General features: G+C 49.8%; 1 long non-coding RNA gene across 1 annotated transcript; it reads left to right on the plus strand.

The window, feature by feature from the left end:
- The first annotated feature begins 6,010 nt into the window (after positions 1-6,010).
- On the plus strand, positions 6,011-13,416 carry LOC141949374 (uncharacterized). Its single transcript, XR_012630740.1, has 2 exons — positions 6,011-6,099; positions 12,286-13,416. It is a non-coding gene; the product is annotated as an uncharacterized LOC141949374 (long non-coding RNA).
- Positions 13,417-13,610: the final 194 nt, after the last annotated feature.

Genomic DNA, 13,610 nt, shown 5'->3' on the forward strand with positions numbered 1-13,610 from the left:
ATACGTGGTTTCTGAGAGTAATTTGCAGAGAAAAGTAATTTAGCATGTTCAGTAAAAGAGAATGATTAGCATCAGAAGCACAGTCACTCTCTGCCTTCATTGTCTATGGAAAAGAATCAGCACAATCCTGTCTTTGACAACTTAAATGTCTGTCAAAAATTTCTGATGTTAAAGAAACAAACAAACAAAAGAGATGTGAATGCATGGCTGTCTTTCTAGTGGTCCAGGGCTGGATTATGTTCTCAGGTATAATGTGTATGGAGTGACTGTATTGACATCAGCAGTGACTAAAGTGCAGCTCCATAGCTCCTGATTTCTTTAAGTGATAGAGTCTATCAATCTCTCACACCCAGAGTGAGACTTTACTCTTTGCCTAGCCACATAACAAGATTACTGCAAGAGAAAAAGATAGTCCTTTGAGGCAGTAAATATGGAAAAATATGGCTTTATTTTTCAATGATGTGCTGGAATGAAGGAGATAGGTGGCTGCAATATGAGCTTATTCTGAGGTAAAACCTCTGGGCAAGGTTGTGATTCTTACGTGGCACCTGTGAACAGAGAACTGGTCTCAGCTGAACAGGGATGGCAGATTTGGGGAAAACAAAACGAAGTCTGGTTTTTCCTCCACTCATGTATAAAAATCTAGATGTACTAATTAAGATAGAATAAGAATGAACCCAAGCTACCTGAACACACTTGACCTCTGGCTGGTGCTATTTTTCTGCTTCTTTAGAATGACTTGTGTTATTCATTGTATACTATTATTATTAATCGTGTGTGCTGTACAGGATGTCTTTTGGGTCATTCAATGGCTGTGACGGTTAGTGGGGTTTTCTTATCTCTCACTGTCCATCTGAAAAACAGCTTTGAACCTTCTGGTTTGTGTCTTTTTCTCTTGCTCTCTTTTTTTCTTCACCAGAGGTCTAAAATAAAAGTGACAAATGCATAATCAACCATGAACAGAAGCATCGTCTGTTTGCTGGAGTCTAGCCTCTGACTCTCACCACTGTGCGCCTGCCTGAGACAGGGGCAGGAAGGCTGGGGGGGGTAGCACTTACAGCAGAACTAGAAGGTCCGTGTGGTGTGTTGATTAGGTTTCTCTTTTCTGAACGAGGCAAAGAAAGTAAATGGACCCAAGGTGTTCAGGTGGCTGGAGGCCGGGTTAGGCAGCGAGGCGGGGTTCAGGCGAGCGTGCACCTTGCTGCAGGAGCTGGCGGGCAGGCAGAGTGATGGGGAGGTGCAGAGTCTCCGACCCAGCTTGCTGGCTGAAGAGATTCCTCCCAGAGCCCAGCTGCAGGGTTGCGGGACGCTCTCCCTGGTGAGTTCCTCCATCACGCACAGCTCAGTCTTCAAGGAATAGTTGTCATTTTTCCCGCATCGTTGTAGGTTTTTGTAGTGCCTGGAGCTAAGCTGTGGCTTCATCAACCATATTCTGGAGGGAAGGAGCTGTGACAACACCCACCCCATCTTGCTCCCTGGAGAACCCAGCACCACAAGTGCTTCCAGATGTGGGGCTCAGAACTGCTCCTGCTCTCCTCTTTCCTCCTCCCCTCACTCCGCGGTGGTCACTCGTGTGAAAGACCCTCTTTGTACTGGTTTTCTCCTGAGTGCATTCATGCTAGGCTCACACTGGACCCCTCAATTTTGCCCAAACACCACCTATAATGCTGAGAAGTGTTAGAGTTCAGCAACCTCTGGACAAATTGCCAAGGGTGTTTAGAGCTGACTGCTGGAAGACTCACTGCTGGCTTCTTTAGAGCCCAGGGCACTGACACCGTGCTGCAGGGCCAGTCAGCGACTGCTGTTCACAGAGACAGCTCAGGAGAAAGTCTGATAGCAAGTAGCTCTGAGATTTAATCTGGAAGCTCTCCAAGACCCAAGGATTGAGGGAAATAATTTGAAAATTATACTTAAAACAGTTAGCCAATGCAGGAGTAAATAGTATTCTTCACCTGGGAGGTGAAGAACCTGAGGGAGAGTGGTTTGGCATTTTTGAGTTTGATGTATGAATAGTTTGTATTTACATCTCTTCATATGGTGGCTTCAAAACGGTGGCCTCAACTCTGGGTGCTGCTGGGTGGCAGAACTGGGTCATCTGAGCAAAGTGAAATGAAAGACAGTCACTGATGGCTGGGATCAGGCCTGACGTGGTAACACAGCTTTAGTTCCTTCATCAAGACGGATGTGTTGGCTTTTAAGAGATTTGTGCAATGAACTGTCCCAAGGAAAAATCTCCTGGCATCCGTGAAGGTAAGCTGACTGATGGACCAAACTGCGCTCAGCTGGCCTTGGCTAAGCCCGTATGGATTGATCTGTGCAGAGCAGCACCAGTGCAGAATGAGCCCCAGTTTGTCTGTGACCAGTACAACCTGAGGATCCTTTGTGCCTTACTCTGTGGCAGGTAAAAAGTACAAGAACTTCAAACTGCAATGTGAGAGAACTTGCTGCATGCTAATCAAATGGACTCATTTTAGCCACTTTTTTAAAGTTGTTTCCAAGAAAATTCTGTGGTTTGGGGAACAGTGTGCAGAAACCTCTGGGACAGTATTTGCTGGCGGTCTGTAACCCCCAGCTTCTCTACCTCTTTTCTTCCTCCTCCCAGAGCAAGCCGCAGAGCTGCATGCTGCAAATGTGCTGAAAAAACCGGCTTGATTAGGAAATGCTGAGTGCAATTTCAAGGCTATTGCACAGAGTGGAGTGGTGTGGTGACATCTGCAAACTACAGAGGAAAGCAGCGTGGCTGTGAAACATCCACCTCGCCCATCAGCCCACAGGACTGGGCAGCAGTTCGGTGCGGTGCAAAGCAGATGTGTCCTGGCTGAGGGAGACGCTTCATCTCCCGCTGTCCCAGTTAATGAGGCTCAGGTTTGTGGTGGCACCTTGGCTGGAAAGTCTCTGTTGCCTGAAGCTCCTGCTGGTGTGCATAAATAAGCTTTAAGCTGGCTGGTTTGGGTAGAGCCATGGTATGCAGGCAAGGGATTCCATACAGGTTGACCGTGAAGAACCTCAGCCTCTACGAGGAGGGTGGCAGACGTGCCCTTAGGCCTTTTTGTTGTGTGCAAGGCTCTTGCTTCTTTTCACACTGATTCAGTTTCATTGCTTTTTTGTGGGGGTTAATTAGTCTGTTTCTTGCCCTGAATATATAAAGTCAATAATAATTTGTGTGACCACCCAATGGGAGCATGAAATATCCAAAGAACCTTCTTCCACGTGGCTCGGAGCCCAGATTCACAAGGCTTGCTACCAGGTGTGGCCAGATGCCACAAAAATGAGCAGGACAAAAGCACCAAACTTGTAAAGACTCTCCTAAACTTCTGAGATCCAAAGGACCTGATCTGCAGGATTCTGCAGCTTGGAGGCCAGGGATCCACATCCTTTGCCAGGGGGCTGTTTTTACCTACCAGCCTGTCTACAGATTTAATAGCCTATGTTTGGGCATCCAAGTTTGATGCTTTTCACAATTAATTTTTGAGATACAGTGGCTGGAAAAGATCATTTTGATTAACTGCTCTGACCTCCTGAGTAACAAATGCAGAGCGTTTTGACAGTTAACTTCAGAGCAGGATGGGGATGTTTGCCATGAAGATGAAGTCAGTCTTGCTCTGAGTGTTGCAGTTTGTTCAGGGCAACTTAATTTGTGGAGGGATATGTCAGCACTGCTCTTGTTCTCCCAATGAAAGCGTTTGAATCGTCTATACATTTTGCATACATATAAGTAGTCCTGAGTTTGTTTCTTTGCCTGGGGGCCTGAATCAATTCTGATCCACACTGTTGTACATTGGCACCAGTCCCAGTCAAGTGCAGGGAGTCCCATAGATGTAAAGGACATGTGAGCAAGATCAGAAATAAGCTGTGGTATTTTATCAATCATGTTCCAAACTTGGTGTAGAAACTAGCAAAAAGGAATAATTAGTTCAAATATTCTGTTTGCGTAGCAGAAAATGAAGGGAGATGCATAGTTAACTGCTGCTGTTTGAGAACATAAGTGGGAAGATCTCAGCTAGAACTGCGTGTGGACTGAGGATTTTGGATCTGAATTTAGGTCTGGACTTTTAGAAATTACAAAATGTAGTGGTATTTGCTTTGGGTGTTCTTAGTCACTCATGGTTTTTTTTAAATTCAGCACTGACTTATGTTCCAATGACAGTGACCAAACATTTTGTTTTTCAGCACCTTCTTTGTGCTGCATCCCCACAAGGAATGGAATTAAAGCATCTGCCCTTTTTTCTTTCCATAGACCTTGACCTGGAAGTTCACCCATTTCAAAGCCTTTTGGGTGCAAGTAGAAGAGAGTGAAAAAGCAAGCCCAGAAAAAAACTGCACAGACTACATGAACAAACCTACTTCTTTTCCCCAACTAAAACCAAAGTAAAAACAAAACCAAACCACCCAGACCTTTCCATTCCTCTTTTATTATATATTTTAAAACACAGGCAGATGAAAGAGGAACTGGACAGTAACTGTATTCCTCATTATCTAACTATCTCTGGGCAGAAGCGCCAGGTTTTACTTTTAGCAGGCAGGTTGGCCTGGCTAGTGTGCAGGCTCAGGAGCACTCCCGGGGAGCTCAGTGCACATAGTTACTTGGAGGCATGAGTAGGTGTTTTCCAGATCAGGGGTTTGGACAGAGCTGCAGGAACATAATAAAATACGTGGCTGCAGCCCAAGCGTGCTGATAAAGTAACTGAAAGCTGCTGGATTCATGCAGGCCCTGGCCGCAAGCACTAGAGTATCTCTGTGTGGTTTGGCTGCAGAGCCGGACAGCAGTGGGGAGGCAAGGAAAGGAAGAACTGAAAGGCAGAAACGGGAAAGGAAGGGTAGCAGCCAAGTGCTGGGGGCGTGAAAATTGATCCTGTGAGAAGGATCCCAAAGTCTCCATCACTCTGGCACGGCTAGCTGATGGCAAATGTGCTTGGGATAACACAGACACAGAGCGACATATTTTTAATGAGTCCTGGCTTTACAAAACAGGCCTAGAGAGACTAGGAATGTCTCTCTAAAAGTCGTGGGTTTGCTTGAATCAATTTGGCTTTTGCATTGCTAGTTGTGGTGCTGCTTGGGCACAGACAGCTCGTTGGCCTCGTTGGTGCTTCCAGAGCTGCGTTGACTGGTTGGGTTAGATGGAAATAGCACGGAGAGATGGCGGGGTGTGTACCTTAGAGCACCTCGTATCGCAGGCAGGCCAGGGGAAGATAGGGGGTGAGAAAGAGTGGGACTTGCTTTGGTTATAACTCCAAACGAAACGCTGGTGTTCACTCTCCTGCGCGGGCGCGGTGGACGTCGAGCTGCTCCGGAGCCAGGGAGCTGGGCTGACGCCGGCGGGCGCGCGGAGGCCCCGACAGCAGCAGGGGTGGAGGACGGGCGCCAGTTCCTTGGGGAAGCGAAGCCCGTCTGCCCCGCGAGCGCTGGGGAATGAGGGAACAGGGAACAGAGGCATTGCAGCCCACACCCCTGCCTTCAAAAGGGAGATGAGCCCTGACGGGAGCCTTTCGGAGCAAACCTGCCAGCAATGCCTGGAGAGGCAGCGCTCCCCTGCCCCCAGAGCCCTGCCGCCCTGCTCCTCATGCAGCCCGAGGGGTCAGAGATCCCTCTGGGCAGAGCAGGGACATGGCCCTGTCTCCTGACCCATGGCCTTCCTGGCAGCCTCTGCCTCCACGTCCCTCTGCCACGGCCCGACCCGCGGCTCTTCCGGTCCCCCGCAGCTGGGGCGCGGGGCCTGACGGCTGTGGGCTGGGCAGACATGGGGCACCGGTGCGACCTCCCCAGCGACCTGCTGGGGCAACATGGCTGCACGGGGCGAAGGCGCGAGGGGCTCGCCCTCCCCCAGCTGCCGCTGGCCCTGCTCATGAGCCCTGTATGCCGGTGGCAGGATGGGGAGAGCTGCTTTCACAACCTGGACGTGTTGTCACTCACATCCAGACATTTCCTGTTATCTAACCTCAGCCTTATCTTCCCCATTCACAGCTTCCGCTCGAAGGAGGAGCGGCCCCTTCAAAAACGAGCTGTGTGCCCGGGCTGTGCCCCCACTGGGCTCCTCCTGCATGGCCACCAGCCCCACGCCGCCGGCTCTGCTGCCTGGGGCCAGGCTGGCCCAGCACGGTAGGTGCCAGCTCCCTGCCAGACAGGACGGCTGCGGACGGGGACGATCGGTCCTTCGGGGGTGACCTCCCCTTTCTCCTCCAGGAGGTCCCCGAGGGCCACAGGGGTTGGGACACTGAAACCCGCGGGTGTCCACATTCCTGGCGATGCAGAAAGCTGTCCTCCTACCCCACGTTACACCTCGAGCTTCAGGGGGACTGAAGCCAGCTCAGGTTTGGACTCCCTTGGTGCTGGGAGTCCATCTGCCTGAGCCAGAAGAGTGTTCTGGTATCTCCCTTCTGGGGAGCAGCGGTGGTGTGGGGCTGGGTGTCCTTTGGTAAGGGTAGGCTGGGGGATGTGAGTGCTGCGGGTCCCAGCCAGGGAGCGTTGCCCTCCAGACTGGGACTCGTTTATGAGGATGAATTCCAATTAACAGTGATAGCGATGCATGCGGAGCCCTGCTTGGTACCGGGAGGCACGTGTGTGTGCTCCCTCCGGCTTGCTCTCACACACATGCTGCAGATGAGTTGCTGGCAGGAGGGAGATTTTGATCTCAATTAGTCATAGATGAGACAGCGCACAAAAGAGCCGGGGAAGTTGTGGGATGGAGGAGGGTTTATCAGGAAGAGACGGTGTCCTGGCCGGGTGCAGGCGCGCTCTTCAGCAACTTTTCTCTCTGTCCCGATGGCTTCAGAACAGTGGAGGAAGGTTCACCATGCACCCCTCTTCCCTCCCCTCAGCGCCGGGGGTGCGAGCAGCCGTGGGGGCAGAGTCTGGCACTGGGGTGGGGACCGCAGTGCTGGGGTGAGTGCGGGGCCTGCGGGAGGGCATGCAGCCGGGGGTTTATCGGGCCCTTCCCTTTTGGGTGAGCCATGAGGCACCAGCTGCAGCATTTCTGGTTCCCAGCATCGCCGAAAACCACAACCTCCTCGCTAAGGTGGAGCGAGGCTGAAGTGGAGCTGTTGGAATGGCACCTTGTGCGTGTGATGGGCTCTGTGCCCCCGCCACGGGGCCGCCGCGATCACAGCCAGCACCTTTAGCCCTGCTGCCCCGCACAGCCAGCCTGGGCCTGGAGTCTGGAGCTGCCCTTTGAACGTCCCCGGCCTCAGCACCGCGTCTGCCACCGCGGTGGGGGTACCCGCTCCCGGAGGCACTCCTGGCAGGCTTGGCCATCCCCAGACTCTTCCGCGGGGCAGGCTTTGCCTGCCAGGAGGGTTTGGTTTGCTCCTGGGTGCTCTGGGAAAATCTTCCCGGGATTCGGGGCCAAGCCCCCAGGAGCGGGGTGGCCCCATGTACCTCTGGAGACTGCGGGAAGGGAGGGCACTGGCACGGCGTCGGTGTTTCCCAGTGTTGGGCTGCTGCTGGGAGCGGGGCCACGGTCGGCGGTGCCGGGGGACCACGCCGAGGTGCCGGCGGTGGGAGGGCACAGCAGGGGGTGTCAAGGTGTGAGGTATGAAACCATGTGGTTTCTTGTTAGAAACGGGGCATATTTCTCTGTGAAGCAGAGTGCTGAATTATGCTTTTTGTTTTTAGAGTCAATTTGAAGAGGTAATTGGGACTCGTAGGACAAGGTGGAGTAGTTTATCATGAAGGAAGGCTAGGCAGAGGGGATGTCGGCTTGGGCTGAGCGAGGAGGGGTTTCTTTTAGTCTTATGACAAAAGCAAGGAGAAGATTCAGCTCACACAGGGCTGCGGGGTTGTTGGGGTGATGGGGTAGCACGGATGGTGGCGGTGGGAACATGTGGCTGGGTTTATGCTTCCCGTGGTTGCTTGGGGACAGTCCTCACTGCAGCCCTTCAGGGTTTTTCTCGCCTAGAACCTCTCCAAAGCTGGGACAACCGCTGTACTTGCCGGATCACAGTTTCCAGGAGCTTTCCTTAGGATGGGGCAGCTGCTCATCGCACCACCTGGTAAACTGCAGCCCAAAGGCAGCTGGAAGCCTGGGGTGAGGTGGCAAGGGACCTCCCAGTTGCTCTAGAGCCGGAGGGAGAGGGCATCACCTCCTGCCTGACACCTCCTGGTTTTAATGAGGACAGGGACAAGGGTGTCACAAAAGCTGCTGCCCTGCACTGCTGCTGCACAGCTCGTGCTTTGTGTGCTGCTGGGAAGGCTCCCTCTTTGCCCACACCAGCCCTCTCGGGAAGTGGAGCGTGGCCTCATAGGCAGCACTAGCATCCTTAGCCTGGAGTTGCTCCCCTCAGCGGAGCAGGCAGCCATGGGGCTGCTTTGGCACCTGCCAGCGAAGGAGCAGGAGTTATTAATTAACTGGCTGCAGCGTTTGGCCTCGCGCTCTGTTTCGGTATTGTTAACTGTCTCATCCAAGTCAGCAGATGTGCTGTGCTTGGGTATATGGCCCAGCTTGCCCTGTGGGCTGCAGCTGCAGGCTTTGCTGGAGCCTGCCTAGTAGTTGAGATCGACCTTACAGAGCCAAATATTCCCCCGTTTGTCAGGCAGAGCCCCCAGCAGTGTCGGCTGCAGGGCTGGGCGCGCAGGAAGGCCCTGCGTGGGGCAGGAGGGCATCCAGTGGAGCAAAGCCTCATCACAGTTCGGCATGGTTGTACCGAGGGCTTCCAGCTCCCTGGAGAGGCAGCCCCAAGGCTACTGACGGCCAGGGGCTCCGCAGACCCTGTTGCCCACAGATCTGTGGGGATTCTTGCTTTCAGTCCAGGCTGTGAATTCCACTAAGTGGAAAACAGAAATGACCTTGATTCCAGTTCCAATCCTGTATAATAAGTGCATGCCTTGAAACGGCTGCGGCCTGCGTCGGGGCGCTGCTGCTCAGCAGGTGAAAACCACGTAGCCACACTGTTATTAGGTTATAGGGTCAAGTCTATCCCATTATTTTACTTTTCATTTACTTTCATCGCAAGTTGCAGAGCAGTCTGACAGCCCTGTAAAAATACCTGAGAGATGACATGCAGCTTGGAGGGGGACTTTTTGTGACTTCGATAAGGGACTGACTGAAGAATGCAGGAGGGAGAACTCTTTCTGTTTTCCCCTCAGAGTATGCAGTTGATTGCTCAGTCTGTTTTATAACACTGAGCTTTTACTTGGAAATACCCACTTCAGCTTGAAAGCAGAATCTCTGACAATAACAAATCCATTCAGATCAGATACTATCATTATGGGGTGGGGTAGCAAGCTCCATTCCCATCTGCTGATAGAATTATCTCCACTGTGACCCTCCTCTTATCTGTGCCTCACAGCAACATTTTAAGTGGCTGTTTTTCCCCTCAGAAAGCCACAGTGGGGGATTATTTTAAGATGCAATTGCAGAAGCAGTTTCTTCTTCTTGTTTTTTTTTTTTTTTTTTTCCCCCTCAAGGCCAGATCTTCCAATGTTAGAAATGAAGTTGCAGGAAGCCTGGTCACAGATACCTACTGAAGACCCCACTCAGTCTTTCTTCGTGTGGCCTCCCCGTCACTCTTTGATATGGCTGAGAGTCCTTTTGGGCATGACACGTTCATTTTTATTTTACTCCTGTGCTGTCATTAGTGTGTGGTGTTGAGCTCTCACTGAAAATCGTTTTCAGGCAGATAGTCTGGATCCCTGCTTTATCAACATCAACATCTGTGCAAACCATTCAGAGCTGGTTAAAATAACTTTTACTTTTCCTGGTACAGCAGAGTTTGATGTGGAAGGAGAGTGATTTGACCAACCACGCTGACAGACAGATTCGAGACAAGGACCCAGGTGTCCTTGTGACTGGTCTGTTGCCAAAACCCACAGATCAGAGCATTTTGGATGAAGAAATGCTAACCCAGAGCCTTGGCTACGTTAAAATATTTGCACAAGGGTGACAGAGTGCTGGGAAGGTGCAGGTCCCTGAGGGCAGCTTGGCACCCCTCTGCGGCCGGGCTGCTGCGTGCTGCAGAGTCACTGCAGTGCTGCAGGGGCTTGAGAGGGGTAACAGAAATCAGTTCTGATTGTGCTTAAACCAGCATGTCTTTTGCTAGGCTGATCTTAAATTGGCTTATTAACACTGTTTTCTAACGCTCAGGAAATGCACATGCTTCTCTTATCCATTGCAACATACTTTTATCTACCATGGTTGAAATTCATTCTGAATTAGGAGCCAGAACAAAGGACTGTTGGTTCCCTATCTACATCTCACCAAAGGCCTAGTGTGGAGTGCAGGGGGAATGTCAGAGCTGCAAAGCCTTTGTAGTAACCCTGTCTAGAAACCGATTTTATCTTTAAAGCTGTAGTTGTTCCCTTGCTGTTAAATCTTATTTCACTCTCTGCTGGTTTCAGAGCACGTATAAAGAATACGTATTTGACATTACCATTTTTTATTTTGTGCTTTCACATGAAAAAAACTTGCCCTTTCCAGGTATAGTTCTATGTGTGTAGTATTAGATCATACCCTATGATCATCTGTATAAAATAGGGTCCCAGAAGTTAGAGATAGAAAGGGGTTAATAGATTTCCCACTGTATGATGCTGTTAATGTACTGCAGCTGAATTCTACTTTTGTGTCTTTAATGGTCTACCTTCCAAAATATAATTAACATACCGATTTTAGTTTTTAATTTTGATACTAAAAATGACGCAGCTGCTTTCTCACAAACTGGTGCTGCTGGTCATGTGAAATTAAAATCAGGGGACTGGGAAGGAAGCTAAAAGTGCCATGCTTAAAACTCAGCTATGTCTGGGCCTGGCCGCAGAGAATATGGATGACATTAAAATAGTGTGATGCAGAATGGATGGGGTTTAGGAGCCATGATGAATTTTTCCAGAAGAGTTGCATGGTATCAGAATTTCAAATCTGGTTTTAGACTGAAATTCTGAACGGTCAACATCCAAGGAGGACACAGAGCACAGTAATACTTGGCAATATCTTCTTTTGTGTATGTTTTCTTTAAGTGCATTCTGCATTTAATGCACACTCCTGTTAAAAAATAGGGGAACCAACAGCATCTTTTGGTCTTTGTGCAAAAGAATAGCGGGGGGGGGGGGGGGGGGTATATGTTCTCCCTTAAAGGCTGGATTATGTCAGCATACAGGGGTGGAAAGCTCCGTTTCTTGCAGGAGAGGCTTTTTCTGTCTGCTGGAAATGAAGCAGAAAGGGGCAGTTTAACAAGGGAAGAGAAAGTTTCACTTAATTCCTGAAGAAGTTCGTTGTTTCCCTGTGTGGAGTTTGGTTTTCATTCAGCATCACGATCCTTACAGTGATTCTGCCCTAACAGTGGAGCTTGCTGCTGGCAGGCAGAGGTGGGCACTGAAGTCTGCGGGGACAAGAGGCTGCTATGGCTTCTTTTTTTTTTTGCAAAAGTGAACACATATGGCACTGCACTTCGAGCCAGTGCTGGTGGCCGACCTTGCCTCCAACGGAGTCCACGACGAACCCCTACATGTATGCCCAGGGCCAGAGTTGTACCTCTTTTTCAGAGAGACTTGAAGAGGTACCGCTTCAGCTCTTAGGGCTAGGTAAAAAAAATTGATTTTAGCTACTGGTGGTACAGCAAGAGATAAAACCCTGAGCCTCTTCCTGCCAATAGACATTTTGTCTTTGGTGTGCATGGAGCCAGCACCCTGTGTTAAATCCAGAGGCCCCATCCCCTGTCCTTTGTCAGACTGGTTACAACTGAAATATTCACATATCTAGAATCAAGCATTTAGCTGAAGTACCTTATGATACAAGGACACTTGGGCATACATGGCCACTTAAATGCAAAATTACCACAGGGATCCAGATAGAAGGAATTAAATGTGAGAAGCCTGAACAACTCGTTTAAATTTAGGAGGTTAAAAATGAAAGCTGTGAAAAGTCTGTTAAATTATCATACCTTTATCTCTGTCCAATGCAAAATTGCTCCCCTGCAATATGTTCTCTGGGTCTTTGTCTAGACTTTGTGTGTCCAGAGAGACATTGCTGTTCGTGATGTTCTACCCAAATGGGGTGGCTGAGTGTTTGCATGGACGTTTTGTCAATATTTCAAGCTACCAATGTAGCTGTGTAGCTAAGGTAGAAGGTTAGTCCGGAGCTCTCAGCATCATTTTCAGCTCCACAGAGCTTCGGCCTTTGAATTAATATGGTGGGTATTTTCCTCAGCAGAAGGCAGAGGCTGCTTGCGTGTTCTCTCACCCGAAGAAAAGCATTAGAGGGGGAAATATAGGAAGGATAATGACATTTTTTGCTAACTGGAGAAAGCCTCTGATGTTAACAGCTGCTTCAGCCCTTCTTCTCCCTCTTCGTTCGCGCAGGCTGGCAGCCCAGCGAGGACCCCGCAGCCCCGGGAGCTGCAGTGCGGCACTGCGTGTATTTGACAAGCTGAGTTGGACACTCAGTCTGCAGAGTGTCAGTTTGTCAAATACCCCAAGTGAGGCACCTGCCAAGCGACGCAGCGGCACGCCGAGGGACAGGCTCCTTCCTCCCCGTGTTCTGCTCCTCTCCGAAACCCCACGAGGTATTGAACAACCTGTCCCATGGTCACCGAGGCCTGAAGGATCCTGCGGCCCCCCGGCCCCAGCACCGGGCTGCCCCTGCTCATGGCAGAGCTGGTACCGTCCGTCTGCGCTGGGAAGGCAGAGACTGGACCCTGGCTCTGTACCCTTTGCGGCCAAAGACAGTGCCGTTCTCTTCCACAGCATTAACTAGACACCTGTTAATTAATAATTGTGCTCAGTTAACAAGGGTTCTGGCAGCTGTAATCACAACATCATGGGTAAGGACAGCGTTATCCATAATACAGAATCTTTTCTTTGGACATGTAGGAATATTTTTATTTGAAGTTCGAGTACAAACTAATGAGGCTGCTAATTAGCCAGTGAAAAATGCCTGTTTGCTCACTCTGTTTTTAAATTAGGCCATGGAGTCCATGCTTCTCCTTGAAGCCTTGTTGTTTGGAGAAGACTCTTTGTTTTCAGCTGGCTATTCCTTGTCAGCACTTGCAGCAAGGTTGCCTATTCCTTTTCTTGCATTTCTGCTATTTAGTTAAAGTAATTCCCTCTACATCATCCCACCTGAAGATCCAATGATTGGTAAGCATTTTTAATAACTGACTTGGGGCATATCAGATCTGCAGCTTGAAATATCTTGGGGTGGGGGGGTATGTGGGATGACAGAGAGGGAGTGCCCAGCCCAGTTTGACAAATCAAACTCTCTGAAAGCATTTAATACTGGAAACTCAGAAACTAAGAAAAAAACCCCCAAGATGCTACTGACTTGTTTTAGGACAGTACCACCAGCAAATTTTGCAACATTTGAGAGTATTGATAAACTTTAATACTAAGCTTCTGGGCTTTTTGTTGCAACCATTTCTTGCTAAATATTTTGAAGAAGTTGGAGTCTGTACAAAGCTGGGACCAATAAATGTATGTCATTGCCTAAGCAAATGGTTTGTGTTCTGCTTTTTGAAGAGGTAGGGCTTGTGGTGCACTTCTGGACAAACAGGGTCCTGCTCGTTATGACTCACACTCCCGTGGTCTCTCTCCAGCACCTACTCATGACTCACAGACATCACCCTGATCTTTATCACTGAGGTCAGCTTCGAAAGAGAACAAAGTCTATTATTTTAGGGTTTGTTTTG

This window comes from Strix uralensis, chromosome 13 (assembly GCF_047716275.1).
Source record: "Strix uralensis isolate ZFMK-TIS-50842 chromosome 13, bStrUra1, whole genome shotgun sequence".
NCBI classification, from domain to species: domain Eukaryota; kingdom Metazoa; phylum Chordata; class Aves; order Strigiformes; family Strigidae; genus Strix; species Strix uralensis.